Source organism: Bos indicus, chromosome 7 (assembly GCF_029378745.1).
Source record: "Bos indicus isolate NIAB-ARS_2022 breed Sahiwal x Tharparkar chromosome 7, NIAB-ARS_B.indTharparkar_mat_pri_1.0, whole genome shotgun sequence".
NCBI lineage: Eukaryota > Metazoa > Chordata > Mammalia > Artiodactyla > Bovidae > Bos > Bos indicus.
The window spans coordinates 95,029,941-95,042,382 of NC_091766.1; the positions used below are offsets into that span (position 1 = coordinate 95,029,941).

The following is a 12,442-nucleotide window of genomic DNA, read 5'->3' on the forward strand; positions in this document are numbered from 1 at the left end:
TTGAGTTGTGAGTCATACAGCAAACTCCCATTGTTCATCTATTTTCCACATGGTAACGTAGGTTTCCAGGTTACTCTGTCTGTATATCCCACCCTCTCCTTCCTTCATTTTCTCACATTTTACCAAAGATGAGTTTTTAGTTGAGGGTCAAACAAGTAACCAGTTCTATCACAAGCTTTTCATCAGAAGAATATAATTTCTAGAACAATGTTTTATTATGACTTTGTCCTCTTCCTAACTTTTAATATTTTCTCATAGAGCTATGTATTTAAAAGAAAAGCTGTAACTGTAAATATCTACCATAGTCTCAGGCATAATTTCCTGTACCCAAAATCACCAGTATGGGACTGGTTCACTACTATGGGAATGCTCCGCCAAACTGGTAACAGAAATTCACGGGGAAATCAGATTTGGATAACATTTTAATAGTAACACATCAGCTAGTCTTCATACCCTCATATCCAAATTCAATGGACAAAAACAGAAGCAGGGGTTTCTGTCTCAACTCTACCTTAAAGAAAAATATAGAAGCACCCATGTGCCCCTCCCTAGCCCCTCACATTAACTACTACTATCAGTTACTTCCCAAAACTCTGCAGATTTAAAAGTTTACTAATCAGTATCACAATAAACTAGAGAGAAATAAGGAAAGGATAAGTACTTTACAAGATAGATGATCTGAATATAAAACAACTGGTAGCATTAACCACCCTATTATTATTTATAAAAATAGATAAACATCTTCTTGGAGAAAACATAATAGATACTATTACCATTGTTCTACAACCATAAAGATAATTTAACTTTAGACTTACCAGCAGAATCAAAGTACTACTGGTTGACAAAATTTCTTGGTGTGGGAGACAATTTTTTGCAGTGATTCATTCTAATTCATGGTCTTTTATGAAAATATAAAATACAGATTAATGCTAATTTGAATTTCCTTACAGGGAGAAAGCCTCACCCAAACATACATTCCACAGATAACCCTCTACCAGAAGTAATGGCAGTTTGCCTGCAGAAGCCCTGGAGGGGCTCCCTTCATGTGGGGAAGTAGGCGGTCCTCCAGTTTAGGTAACAGAGGTCCTAGCTTCCAGAATACTTAGATCAGCCCCACCTCCTGCTCTCTCTTCAAATCATAAACCCTAAACATCTCTGACACTTTCCTTCCTGACTCCTTGAAGGGAGGTTATCTTCAGCTCATCACTGGAATTTGAACTTCTCTATCAAGTTCATCAATTCTTCTTGGTCAAACAAATGCTAACTTTCCTCAGCTTTCAAACTGCTCATTCTCCACTGGACATCACAGCTTCCTCACACTTGCAGACACCTGTCCTCCTAGCCCTTTGATCACGCCTTTCATTTCAAAAGCTAGTGCCCTCACTTTCCTCTGCTGTATCCACTCTCTTCTGGAGGCTCACCCTGTTTGGTGATGACTCTGAATCTCTTCAGGATTCCTCAACTTGGCATCTCTCCAAAAATCACAACTTATCACTGCCTAGGATATTTGTGTTAGAAACTCTCAGAGACAGTAAAATTGGCAAACACTAAACTACCCCTGGAGAAGGCAATGGCACCCCACTCCAGTACTCTTGCCTGGAAAATCCCATGGATGGAGGAGCCTGGTGGGCTACAGTCCATGGGGTTGCTAAGAGTCGGACATGACTGAGCAACTTCACTTTCACTGTTCACTTTCATGCATTGGAGAAGGAAATGGCAACCCACTCCAGTGTTCTTGCCTTGAAAACCCCAGGGATGGGGGAGCCTGGTGAGCTGCCATCCATGGGGTCGCACAAAGTCGGACATGACTGAAACGACTTAGCAGCAAACTACCCCTAGGGCTTCCCTGGTGGCTCAGTGGTAAAGAATCTGTCTGCCAAACTCTCCAGGAGACGCTGATTGGGTCCCTGGGTTGGGAAAATCCCCTGGAGGAGAAAATGGCAACCCATTCCAGTATTCTTGCCTGGGAAATCCCATGGACATAAGAGCCTGGTGGGCTACAGTCTGCAGGGTTGCAAAAGAGTTGGACAGGACTGAGTGACTCAACTACAACAAACTACTGCTGCCCCTCACCAAACTGGCACCTCTTTCCTACTGTCTGGTCAGGGTGCTTCTTTTTGGTTCTCCAGACTCACAACCGTAAATTTAACTTAAGAGTCTCTTCTTCTCCTCTCACCATATTCAGTTAGGCAGTCACATACTACTAGAATCCCAGAATTCCGAATCCGGAGATAATCCAGTTGCTGCCCACCTGAAAGTGAAAGTGAAGTCGCTCAGTCGTGTCCAATTCTTTGCGACCCCATAGACTGTAGCCCACCAGGCTCCTCTGTCCATGGGATTCTCCAGGCAAGAATACTGGAGTGGGTTGCCATTTCCTTCTCCAGGGGATCGTCCCGACCCAGAGATCGAACCCAGGTCTCCCGCATTGCAGGCAGACACTTTAACCTCTGAGCTACCAGGGCTGCCCACCTACCTCCCGCTATATAACCACAATGGGCCATGTGTCCCATTAATAACTGAGCTGGGACCGTAATCTAGGACTTAATCTTCCTGTTTTGCCATACTATTTCTTCCTGCTCCACACAAATCTGCTATGGCAGATCCAGAAGTTTGGGGGCTTGCTCCTTTATCCACAGAGTTCACTTTTTAGTTGGAGAACATTTGAAAATAATTAAATATTAGGTTAAGTACTGCTGGGAGGTGCAGTAAGGATTCTCAAAAAGGAGAAAAGTACAGGTTAGAAGAGATACTAGAAAAGGGAAAAAGGCTCATGGAAAAGATGGATCTTTTTTTTTTTTTTTTTTTTAGCAATTCTGAAAAGACAAACTCCAAGGAAAAGGAGTGCCCTAAGCAAAAAGCAAGGAGACAGGAATGGGTGATGTGTGGATGGAGGGCAGATCTCTGGATGTGTGCAGCTTCCTTTCACATGTGAAACAGGACATAAAGGACGAGAATTGGACCTGGTGATCCCTGGCTAATCTCTTCTTGACCTCCAAATGTGTCTTCAGTTTTAACTTCTATCCACTACTGCATAAATAGGACAGTAATTTAAGTTTCCGACCTCAGAATTTCATAGGTTTATCACTCTGTGAACTAGTCCTGCCTTAACCCCCTCCGTTACTCCTTTAGGGGTGGCTTTTAAGTCTTGCTTTTGACAGGATAAATGATTGGAGGCTCTTCTGATTTTTGGAATAAGAAAGTGAGTTCCTAAAAGAAATTGCTTCAGGGAAGCAGCTCTTTCAGTCATATGTAAGAAAGATAGACAGAGATGAATCTGGGCTAGGGAAAAGGATTAGATATAGGCTCCAGGGAATGTTTCATTTAGGAACACTCTGGTGATAAAGGCTTAAATTAGTATGACTTCATTTGGAGCAAACAGGAGATGGTGGAATAAGCAGACATTCCCAAGAAAAAATAAAATATGCTGAAGATCTGAATATCACACACACACACACACACACACACACACATATGAAACAAAGGTGGCTCAGGGCTCTCAATCATCATTTGGGGCCAACATGCCCCAGAGGAGGAAATGACAACCCACTCCAGTATTCTTGCCTGAAGAATCCCACAGACAGAGGAGCCTGGAAGGCAGCAGTTCATGGGGTGGCAAAGAGTCAGACATGACTGAATGACTGAGCATACGTACACACACATGCCCCAGACACCCTCAAATTAAGCTCAGTTTCTACTTTGAAAGTTCCTAGCCTGCTTCCAGGCCCCTATTCAGTTCAGTTCAGTCGCTCAATTGTGTCTGACTTTTCGAGACCCCATGAATCGCAGCACGCCAGGCCTCTCAGTCCATCACCGACTCCCGGGGTTCACTCAGACTCACGTCCATTGAGTCACTGATGCCATCTCATCCTCTGTCATCCCCTTCTCCTCCTGCCCCCAATCCCTCCCAGCATCAGAGTCTTTTCCAATGAGTCAACCCTTCACATGAGGTGGCCAAAGTACTGGAGTTTCAGCTTTAGCATCATTCCTTCCAAAGAAATCCCAGGGCTGATCTCCTTAAGAATGGACTGGCTGGATCTCCTTGCAGTCCAAGGGACTCTCAAGAGTCTTCTCCAACACCACAGTTCAAAAGCATGAACTCTTCGGCGCTCAGCTTTCTTCACAGTCCAACTCTCACATCCATACATGACCACTGGAAAAATCATAGCCTTGACCAGACGGACTTTTGTTTGCAAAGTAATGTCTCTGCTTTTGAATATGCTGTCTAGGTTGGTCATAACTTTTCTTCCAAGGAGTAAGCGTCTTTTAATTTCTTGGCTGCAGTCACCATCTGCAGTGATTTTGGAGCCCCCAAAAATAAAGTCTGACACTGTTTCCACTGTTACCAAGCACCTAAACAAAGGCCTTCCTCCCTTCCTTCAGTTCAGTTCAGTCGCTCAGTCGTGTCTGACTCTTTGCGACCCCATGGACTGCACCACGCCAGGCCTCCCTGTCCTTCACTAACTCCTGGAGTTTACTCAAACTCATGTCCATTGAGTCGGTGATGCCATCCAACCATCTCATCCTCTGTCATCCCCTTCTCCTCCTGCCTTCAATCTTTCCCAGCATCAGGGTCTTTTCAAATGAGTCAGTTCTTCTAATCAGGTGGCCAAAGTATTAGTTTCAGCTTTAGCATCAGTCCTTCCAATGAACATTCAGGATTGATTTCCTTTAGGATGGACTGGTTGGATCTCCTTGCAGTCCAAGGGACCCTCAAGAGTCTTCTCCAACACCACAGTTCAAAAGCATCAATTCTTCCCTTCCTTCAATTCCTTCCAAATGCTCCTCATTCAAACAGCTAGCAGAAGCTCTCTCAGATACCACTTTGCAGTGGTTCTATCAAAGCAAAACAACTCCTCACATAGAAAGCAGGAGCTCCAACTATAGGACCAACCAGTCTCATCTTTTACTTACCAACTGTGGCTCAGCACTGTTAACCTTTTTCAGTCTGTTTTGTAAACGCTTTCCTCTCTATTTCTACTTCCTACCTGTTCCTTCAACCTGGCATAACTTCCCTAACACTACTTTGCCAATCCACACTAATCACTTAACATTCAAGTTTAAGATTAATTTCCTCAGCTAGGCCTTCCTTTGGATGAATCAGGAATCAAAGACTCAGGAAAGAGACTGGGTATAAAGCAACAAGGAGTGGCGAGTACTTGGGGGATGAATGCCCAACTGAGAAAGGACTCACATTTTAAAACATTACACATTTCCTCACCAAACAAGATACGAATGCCACCATTTTGCTCATGCTGAACTGTGCCCACTTTAACTACCATTAGCTATTGTTTTTCCAGATGCTTGTGTCTATGGTACCACTACATTAGGGTGTGTTTTTGCATAAGTTGTCTTACTCCTGGTTGTTATGTTACAGAAGAGTCTAACACAAGTTTAACTTACAAGTACTTATATACATCACGCTAAAAAATGTATTATAAAATCATGTTGGCTATGGTCTCTTTATATATGCGGTATCCAACTATACACATTATATACTTCACTATTTGGAGTTGTATAGAAAAAACAGTACCACTATGCTATACATCAACTTTGGAACGTTCAAGAGTAATTTTGACATTATCCAACTTTTTGCCTCACGACTTGCATTTAGAAGCTTACCTCCTGATGTGCTTAGAGTTCTAGCTGTATTACTTGATTCCTCAACAAAAATGATAACTTGTTCTTGTTTAGACAGTTTTGTAATGTACAGAGCATTTTTATACCCATAGCCTCACGGGAGGCCTTCTAAAACCAGCTGTGGGTGGGAGGAAGACATCATCACCTCCTATTTCAGAGGGAGATAAATGAGTCTCCGACAGGCAGAGTTCATTGGTTGAGATCACCCAGCTAGTGGTTAGCAGAGCTGGACCTCAAATCCTGCTTTCCGAATCTCAAATACAGAACCCTTTCCTTCTCTTGCCTCTGTAATAGGTTATCTCCCCTGTGCTGAACATGTAAAAGCACTTAAATGCTCATTCAGTTCTTCTGGTGCTTTGTTTCCAAGGAAAATGAATTTCATAAAATCATTGCAATTTTCAAGGTTTAGTTTCTGACTAAATAAAAACTTAAAAAAAAAAAGTTGTTTCTTTTTTTTCCCCCCTGTAAGGACCATGTATATATAGTAAAGGAACATATATAAATATTGTGTTAACATTTTTTATTAAAAAAATAAAACCCTCATCCATGGAGTAGTTGTGGGTGTTTATCTAAACACAACAAACTGGGATTACTGTTACTGATAAACTACTTTAAGATATCTAACAAGCTAGAAGAGAAAAATATATGAGACCCTTAAATCCATTATCAATTTTAATCCCAATTTTAGACAAGATGTTAGGTACTATAGTTCTTGAATTTTTTATTTTTTTTAAAGCAACAAGAGAGACAGCTAGAATGCTATACCACTTTTTATGCATCTGACTACTGTGTTAATAGGAAAGGGACCAGGAATAAGTTCTAAAAGTCAATACCATTATATGTCTCAAGTTCCTTTTTCATCTAAATCTTTTTAGCCTAATTTTAACTGCACAAACATAACCTCAACTCATTGTATATTTTAAAATGCAATGCAGTTTTAAAAGATAAAGTAATTACAGGTGGCCAAATATGATATGGCATGTTTTACAGTAATGTTTAACTTACTAAGTACATTTCCATTACAAATGGAATTTCAGCAGGACTTCAACTTTTGATTTTTAGCTTTAATTAAATATTTGCAGAGGTAGCTCTTTTGAAAATCAAGTAACTCTAGGGTTTAACTGAATAGTAGTTGAGTTGTAAATAAGATAGTGATCTGGTCTCTTCGTCCAGCCAAGAAACACAATGCAGACTGGTACCGACTGGGTACCAGTCTGCGCAGGTAACTCCTGGGGTAACAAAAACCCCCTTTTGATAAATGCTTCAACAACCTGATAAAGGTGATGCTTTACAGTCAAAGGGCTTCCCCTGTGGCTCAGCTGGTAAAGAATCCACCTGCATGCGGGAGTCCTGGGTTTGATCTCTGGGTTGGGAAGATACCCTGGAGAAGGAAAAGGCTACCCACTCCAGTATTCTGGCCTGGAGAATTCCATAGACTATACAGTCCATTGGGTTGCAAGGAGTCGGACACCATTGAGCGTCTTTCACTTTCACCTTACAGTCAGAAGATTCTGTTCAACTCTTATTTGGTTCACTGCTTTGAGAGTTCCTTGAATTAACCCTCTTATTTATGTCTCAGGGAATGTAGGGCATTCTTACGCTTAGAATAAAAGCGCAGACAATACTAAAATCCTCAAAAGTTTAGTTATATTCTTGAAAACTGCCATTATAATAAGCCAACTACTGCAACAAAAACTGCTCTATGACCAAAGAAATCTATGTCCACTTATTCCCAGGGACTATTCCTCGCAATATATCAGGACTGTAAAAGTAATATGTAATTTACTAAGTAATTTTACTATGCAATCTTAATTGTGATTGCAGCCATGAAATTAAAAGACGCTTACTCCTTGGAAGGAAAGTTATGACCAACCTAGACAGCATACTCAAAAGCAGAGATATTACTTGCCAACAAAGGTCCGTCTAGTCAAGGCTATGGTTTTTCCTGTGGTCATGTATGGATGTGAGAGTTGGACTGTTAAGAAAGTTGAGCGCCGAAGAATTGATGCTTTTGAGCTGTGGTGTTGGAGAAGACTTTTGAGAGTCCCTTGGACTGCAAGGAGATCCAACCAGTCCATCCTAAAGGAGACCAGTCCTGGGTGTTCATTGGAAGGACTGATGCTAAGGCTGAAACTCCAATACTTTGGCCACCTCATGCGAAGAGTGGACTCATTGGAAAAGACTCTGATGCTGGGAGGGATTTGGGGCAGGAGGAGAAGGGGACGACAGAGGATGAGATGGCTGGATGGCATCACTGACTCAATGGACTGAGTCTGAGTGAACTCCAGGAGTTAGTGATGGACAGAGAGCCTGGCGTGCTGCGATTCATGGGGCTGCAAAGAGTCGGACATGACTGAGCGACTGAACTGAACTGAATTTTAATTTCTTCTTTAAAATTTTAATTTATTTTTGGCTGTGCTGGGTCTTCGTTGTCACACGCAGGTTGTGGTGAGTGGGGGCTCTTCTCTAGTTGCAGTGTGAGGCCCTAGTTTCTCTGGACCTGTAGGATCTTCCCAGACCAGGGATTGAACCCATGTCCCCTGTTATTGACAGGTGGATCTTAATCACTGGACCACCAGGCCAGTCCCAGTAATTTAAGTTTCTGATAGGATTCTTTTAGGAGAGGAGAGAAGGGGCAAGGCTCTGGTTTCTTTGGGGATTAAATAAAAAGAGTAGGGAATCCCTGGTGGCTCAGCGGTAAAGAATCCACCTGAGATGCAGGAGACATGGGTTTGATCCCTGGATCCGGAAGATCCCCTGGAGAAGAAAATGGCAACCTATTCCAGTATTTTTGCCTGGGAAATCCCAGGGACAGAGGAGCCAGGTGGGCTACAGTCCATGGGGTCACAAGAGTCAAGACCAACTTAGTGACTAAACCACCACCACAAGAAAAGAGTTATCCTATAAAAATTGTTATAAACATCTCTTGATTATTTACATATTGCTCATCCCTCAGGAAAAATTAAATCTATGGTTACTTTTACTTTATCAACCACTATTGGTTTTGTCAACATACAACCAGAAGAAATAGACTTCTGGCCTAGAAAAGAGTGATTTCTCTAAGAAACACATTACAGAGGTCTAACTCTAAGGTTAGAGATATATTTGAAATACCTTCAGTTTCCCTTTTGCATCCATCATAGAGCTTTGACTCAAGTTACTTCTTGAATTATTTAAAATTAACCAATAGGTATTTATTAAATACTTCGCTTTTTATCTGAGTACCTAAGCTGCATTATAAGTCATGATAGAGACAGTGCAAAAAGAAAAAATTCCCAAGTCAAATATAATTTTGGAACTTTGTCAAAACCAGAAAACTTTTTATAAATGGTCATGTACCAGGTGACTGCTTTAAGTGAGATTGTTTTAGGAAATGATTATAGCTACCTAGTTACTATTTATTGAGTGCTTAAAATGTGTCAGGCCAGTGTAATCATTTTTACTATCACCTCTGGGAGTTCTCAGAATACCCTTATTGGGTAGATACTATGATTTGCACTTCTCAATAAAATCCTGTGAAATCACATAAGGTTGCACAACTTTAAAAAGTGACTTGGAGCTCAAACTCTGGCCTGGGTCACTTTAAGAACTGTGCTCTTGCCCACCACTCTAGATAAGTTAGGTCCTCCTTAACAACAGTTATATAAAATGTGAAATATCTGAAAGTTAGAGAATTAAGAACTGATAGGAATAAATAGCTTTTGGGGGGATCACTGTTTTGGTTTTGCACTGCAGTTTAAGGAAAATATCATGTGGCAGCTGAATTTGTTTTCACTTACGCAAGTAAATAGTAAAAAGTATTTATGACTTATCCTGGGATATGATTTAAGATACATCTTTCTTTCTTTCCTAAAGAGGTACTATACTACTTTAAGAACTTGTGGTTATAACCCTTTAAGAAGTCATTTAATTCTGCTCTTCAAAATGTCACCTGATAGAATAACCAAAGACTATCCAATAATTATATCTTTAACCACGGTAATGTAAGAGAAAACAATCTAGGCAGGGAAAGAAGAGGAAGGAAAAAAAAAAGATGGAGCTAAAGCTCCATCTAAAAAAAATCCCTGGAGAGGAAAATGGCAACCGACTCCAGTCTTCTTGCCTGGAAAATTCTATGGACAGAGGAGGCTGGTAGGCTGCAGTACATGGGGTTGCAAAGAGTCAGACACGACTGAGTGACTAAACAAAAGCAGAATATAGCACAGGAAATCAGACAGTTAATCCTGAAATCAAATATACTCAGCTCTTGTCAAAGGTGGTAATATGGTTAGAATGATAGTATGAATGTGAAATTTCAGGGTAAACCAAAGCTATCTTTTACCAAACGCCCCCACCACCACCCTGCACCCAAAGAAAAAGAGAGAATCAAAGTTTCACAAAATCTGGTATTTTGCTTTGTCAGTCAATCCAACTTTACACACAGGAGAAACTCGTTCTCTGCAGTTTTAGAAGAACCATATTAAAGTGCGTATGGAATAAAGAATAATGTTTTTCTAGCCATTACAGCATAGAGAAGAATGAGATATAAAGGAGCGAATCAAAAGGGCAGTGAGAAGTAAAAAAAAATATGATCTATTTAACACAATCCTTGTTTTTAGAGAGTTTCTGGAAAACTGTAGCTATCTGATGTAGACCAAAGTGAAAAAAAAAGTCTAAAACGATAGTATTTCATCCAACTATTTAAAGGAACACGGAAGGCAAAATCCAAACTGTACCACGGCCTGAAAGTCAGTTACTGTGAACCAGACCATATAACAATATTCGAAGCATAGTTACTGTGAACCAGACCTTACAACAATATTCGAAGCATAACATCCCATCTTTTTTTCAAAGAGAGAACTTAATGTAGACTTTATAACGGTGTAAATAAACTTACACATCGAATCTGACTATAAATACAAATGAAGATTTGTTCCTTGTGATCCTGATCTCTAGTAAGGTATAAGGAGAAGCAGTAAAATAAGCTTGGATTGGAAGATGGGTATTATTTTTAAAATACTAAAAATTTATAAAATGAAGCATCTAGAACAAAGGAAGCTATTAGAAACCTTGAAACTTGGAGAGGACATGATCACACTTAAGTGTTTTAAAAAGGTCACTCTGGATGGTGAATGGACTCCTGAAGGAAGAGTGGAAGCTTGGAGGCCAGCTGGAAGTCCATGGGACTGGTCCTCAAGAGAGATGAGGTTGGCTGGGTGTGGAGTGGTGGTGATGGATGAAGTTAGATTTCATACATTCGAAGAATGACAGAACTTACTGTAAGGATCAATTAAGTCAAGAAAAGAGGAGATAAATCAAGGTAAACCAGTCAATTACTAGGCAACTGGGAACAAGTGCTGCCATGTACTGAAATGGGGAACACTCACGAAGAGGTAGGTCTGAGGAGTGAAATCAAGAACAGTGTTTGGGACTGTTCCGTTTGAGATAACCTCTTACACTTTGATAAAGAGATGAGATGTTGAAAATTGGTGCCTGGAAACAGGACGATTGGAGCTGGAGATAAACATTTGGAGGTCATTAACATACAGATGACATTTAAATCCTCAGGACTAGATGAGCTCCCCTAGGGAAGTGAATAGAGAGGAAGGAACTGGGATCTCCAACTTCCACAGGCCAGTCAAGCAGAGGATCATTAGCAGAGGAGACTGAGAATGGGCAGGGCAGTGGGAGGAAAACCAGGAAAGTGTTTCTAACAGAAAGAGTAATCAATGGGATGGCGCGATACTGAGGTAAGACAGGAACTGAGAGATTTGACACTGGATTTGACAACAAAGGACCTAGTCAGGCGCAATCTCAGGGATGTGATGGACACAACCCAATTGGAGTGGGCTGGGCAGGGGACAGGAGATTAAAAAGCCCACACTACTTCTCAGATGCATTCACAGCTAATCCTTCTCTCTTTAAATGTCCCCTTGCACACAGACTTTATTGCACTTATTCATTTAATTTTAATGTCTGCTTGTGACTACTAAGACATGAGTACTTTCTTAAGGCAGGGACCATCACTGACTTATCCAGTGCCTAGTTCTATGCCTGCACATGTCAGAGATAAACATTGGCTAAATGAATATTTGATAGTTCTAGAAATAATTCCTACTCCTACCTTAGTCTTTTATTAAAAACATGTTTCAACTGAGTTTTAACCACATGGATGTGTTTTCTGGTTATCTAAGGCATCACAGTTTCAACAATGAAAACCAAAAGCCATGATACTAAATAAATGTCTTTTTAAAAAATATGCTAACACTTAAGTTTACAGGTAAGCACATTTAGATCCTAAAGTATCTCAGAGAATCTTATTAGAAAGTTCAAGCTTAGTTCCTTCCTTGTACCAGCTCACTGTTCATGAGAAAAGTCTTCTAGCCAAGGTTATCTCGATGGACCACAAACCAAGTGATCATAACTAGTCTATAGAGACAATGTATATGTATAACAAAAGCTTCATGTACTCATGATTATTTTTTGGTTTGTTTTTCACAAACTGTCAAACAAACAAAGAGAATCAAAACACTGAAACAGAAATGAAAGTAATCTGGAAGTGAAAACACTGACCCTTTCAAGGCCTTTAGGAATCATTTAAAAATGATGCTTGAAATGTAAATCCAGGAACATTATAGACAGTAACTTAATGTTTCAATAATTACTTGCAACAGAAACCATGGAAGGTCTGATCTTCATGTAAAAATCAAATTCAATTTTCATATTATCTGTACTCTATGACAGTCTTAAGTGAAATTTATAAAGAAAGTTATTGAATAAAGGGAGCCTACAAAAATACAAACAAAATTTTAAAATACCTGTTCAA

General features: G+C 40.4%; 1 protein-coding gene across 1 annotated transcript in view; it reads right to left on the reverse strand.

The window, feature by feature from the left end:
• Positions 1 to 12,442, reverse strand: part of ELL2 (elongation factor for RNA polymerase II 2) — a 73,852-nt gene that overhangs the window by 53,840 nt on the left and 7,570 nt on the right. The gene's annotated exons all lie outside the window — the stretch shown is intronic.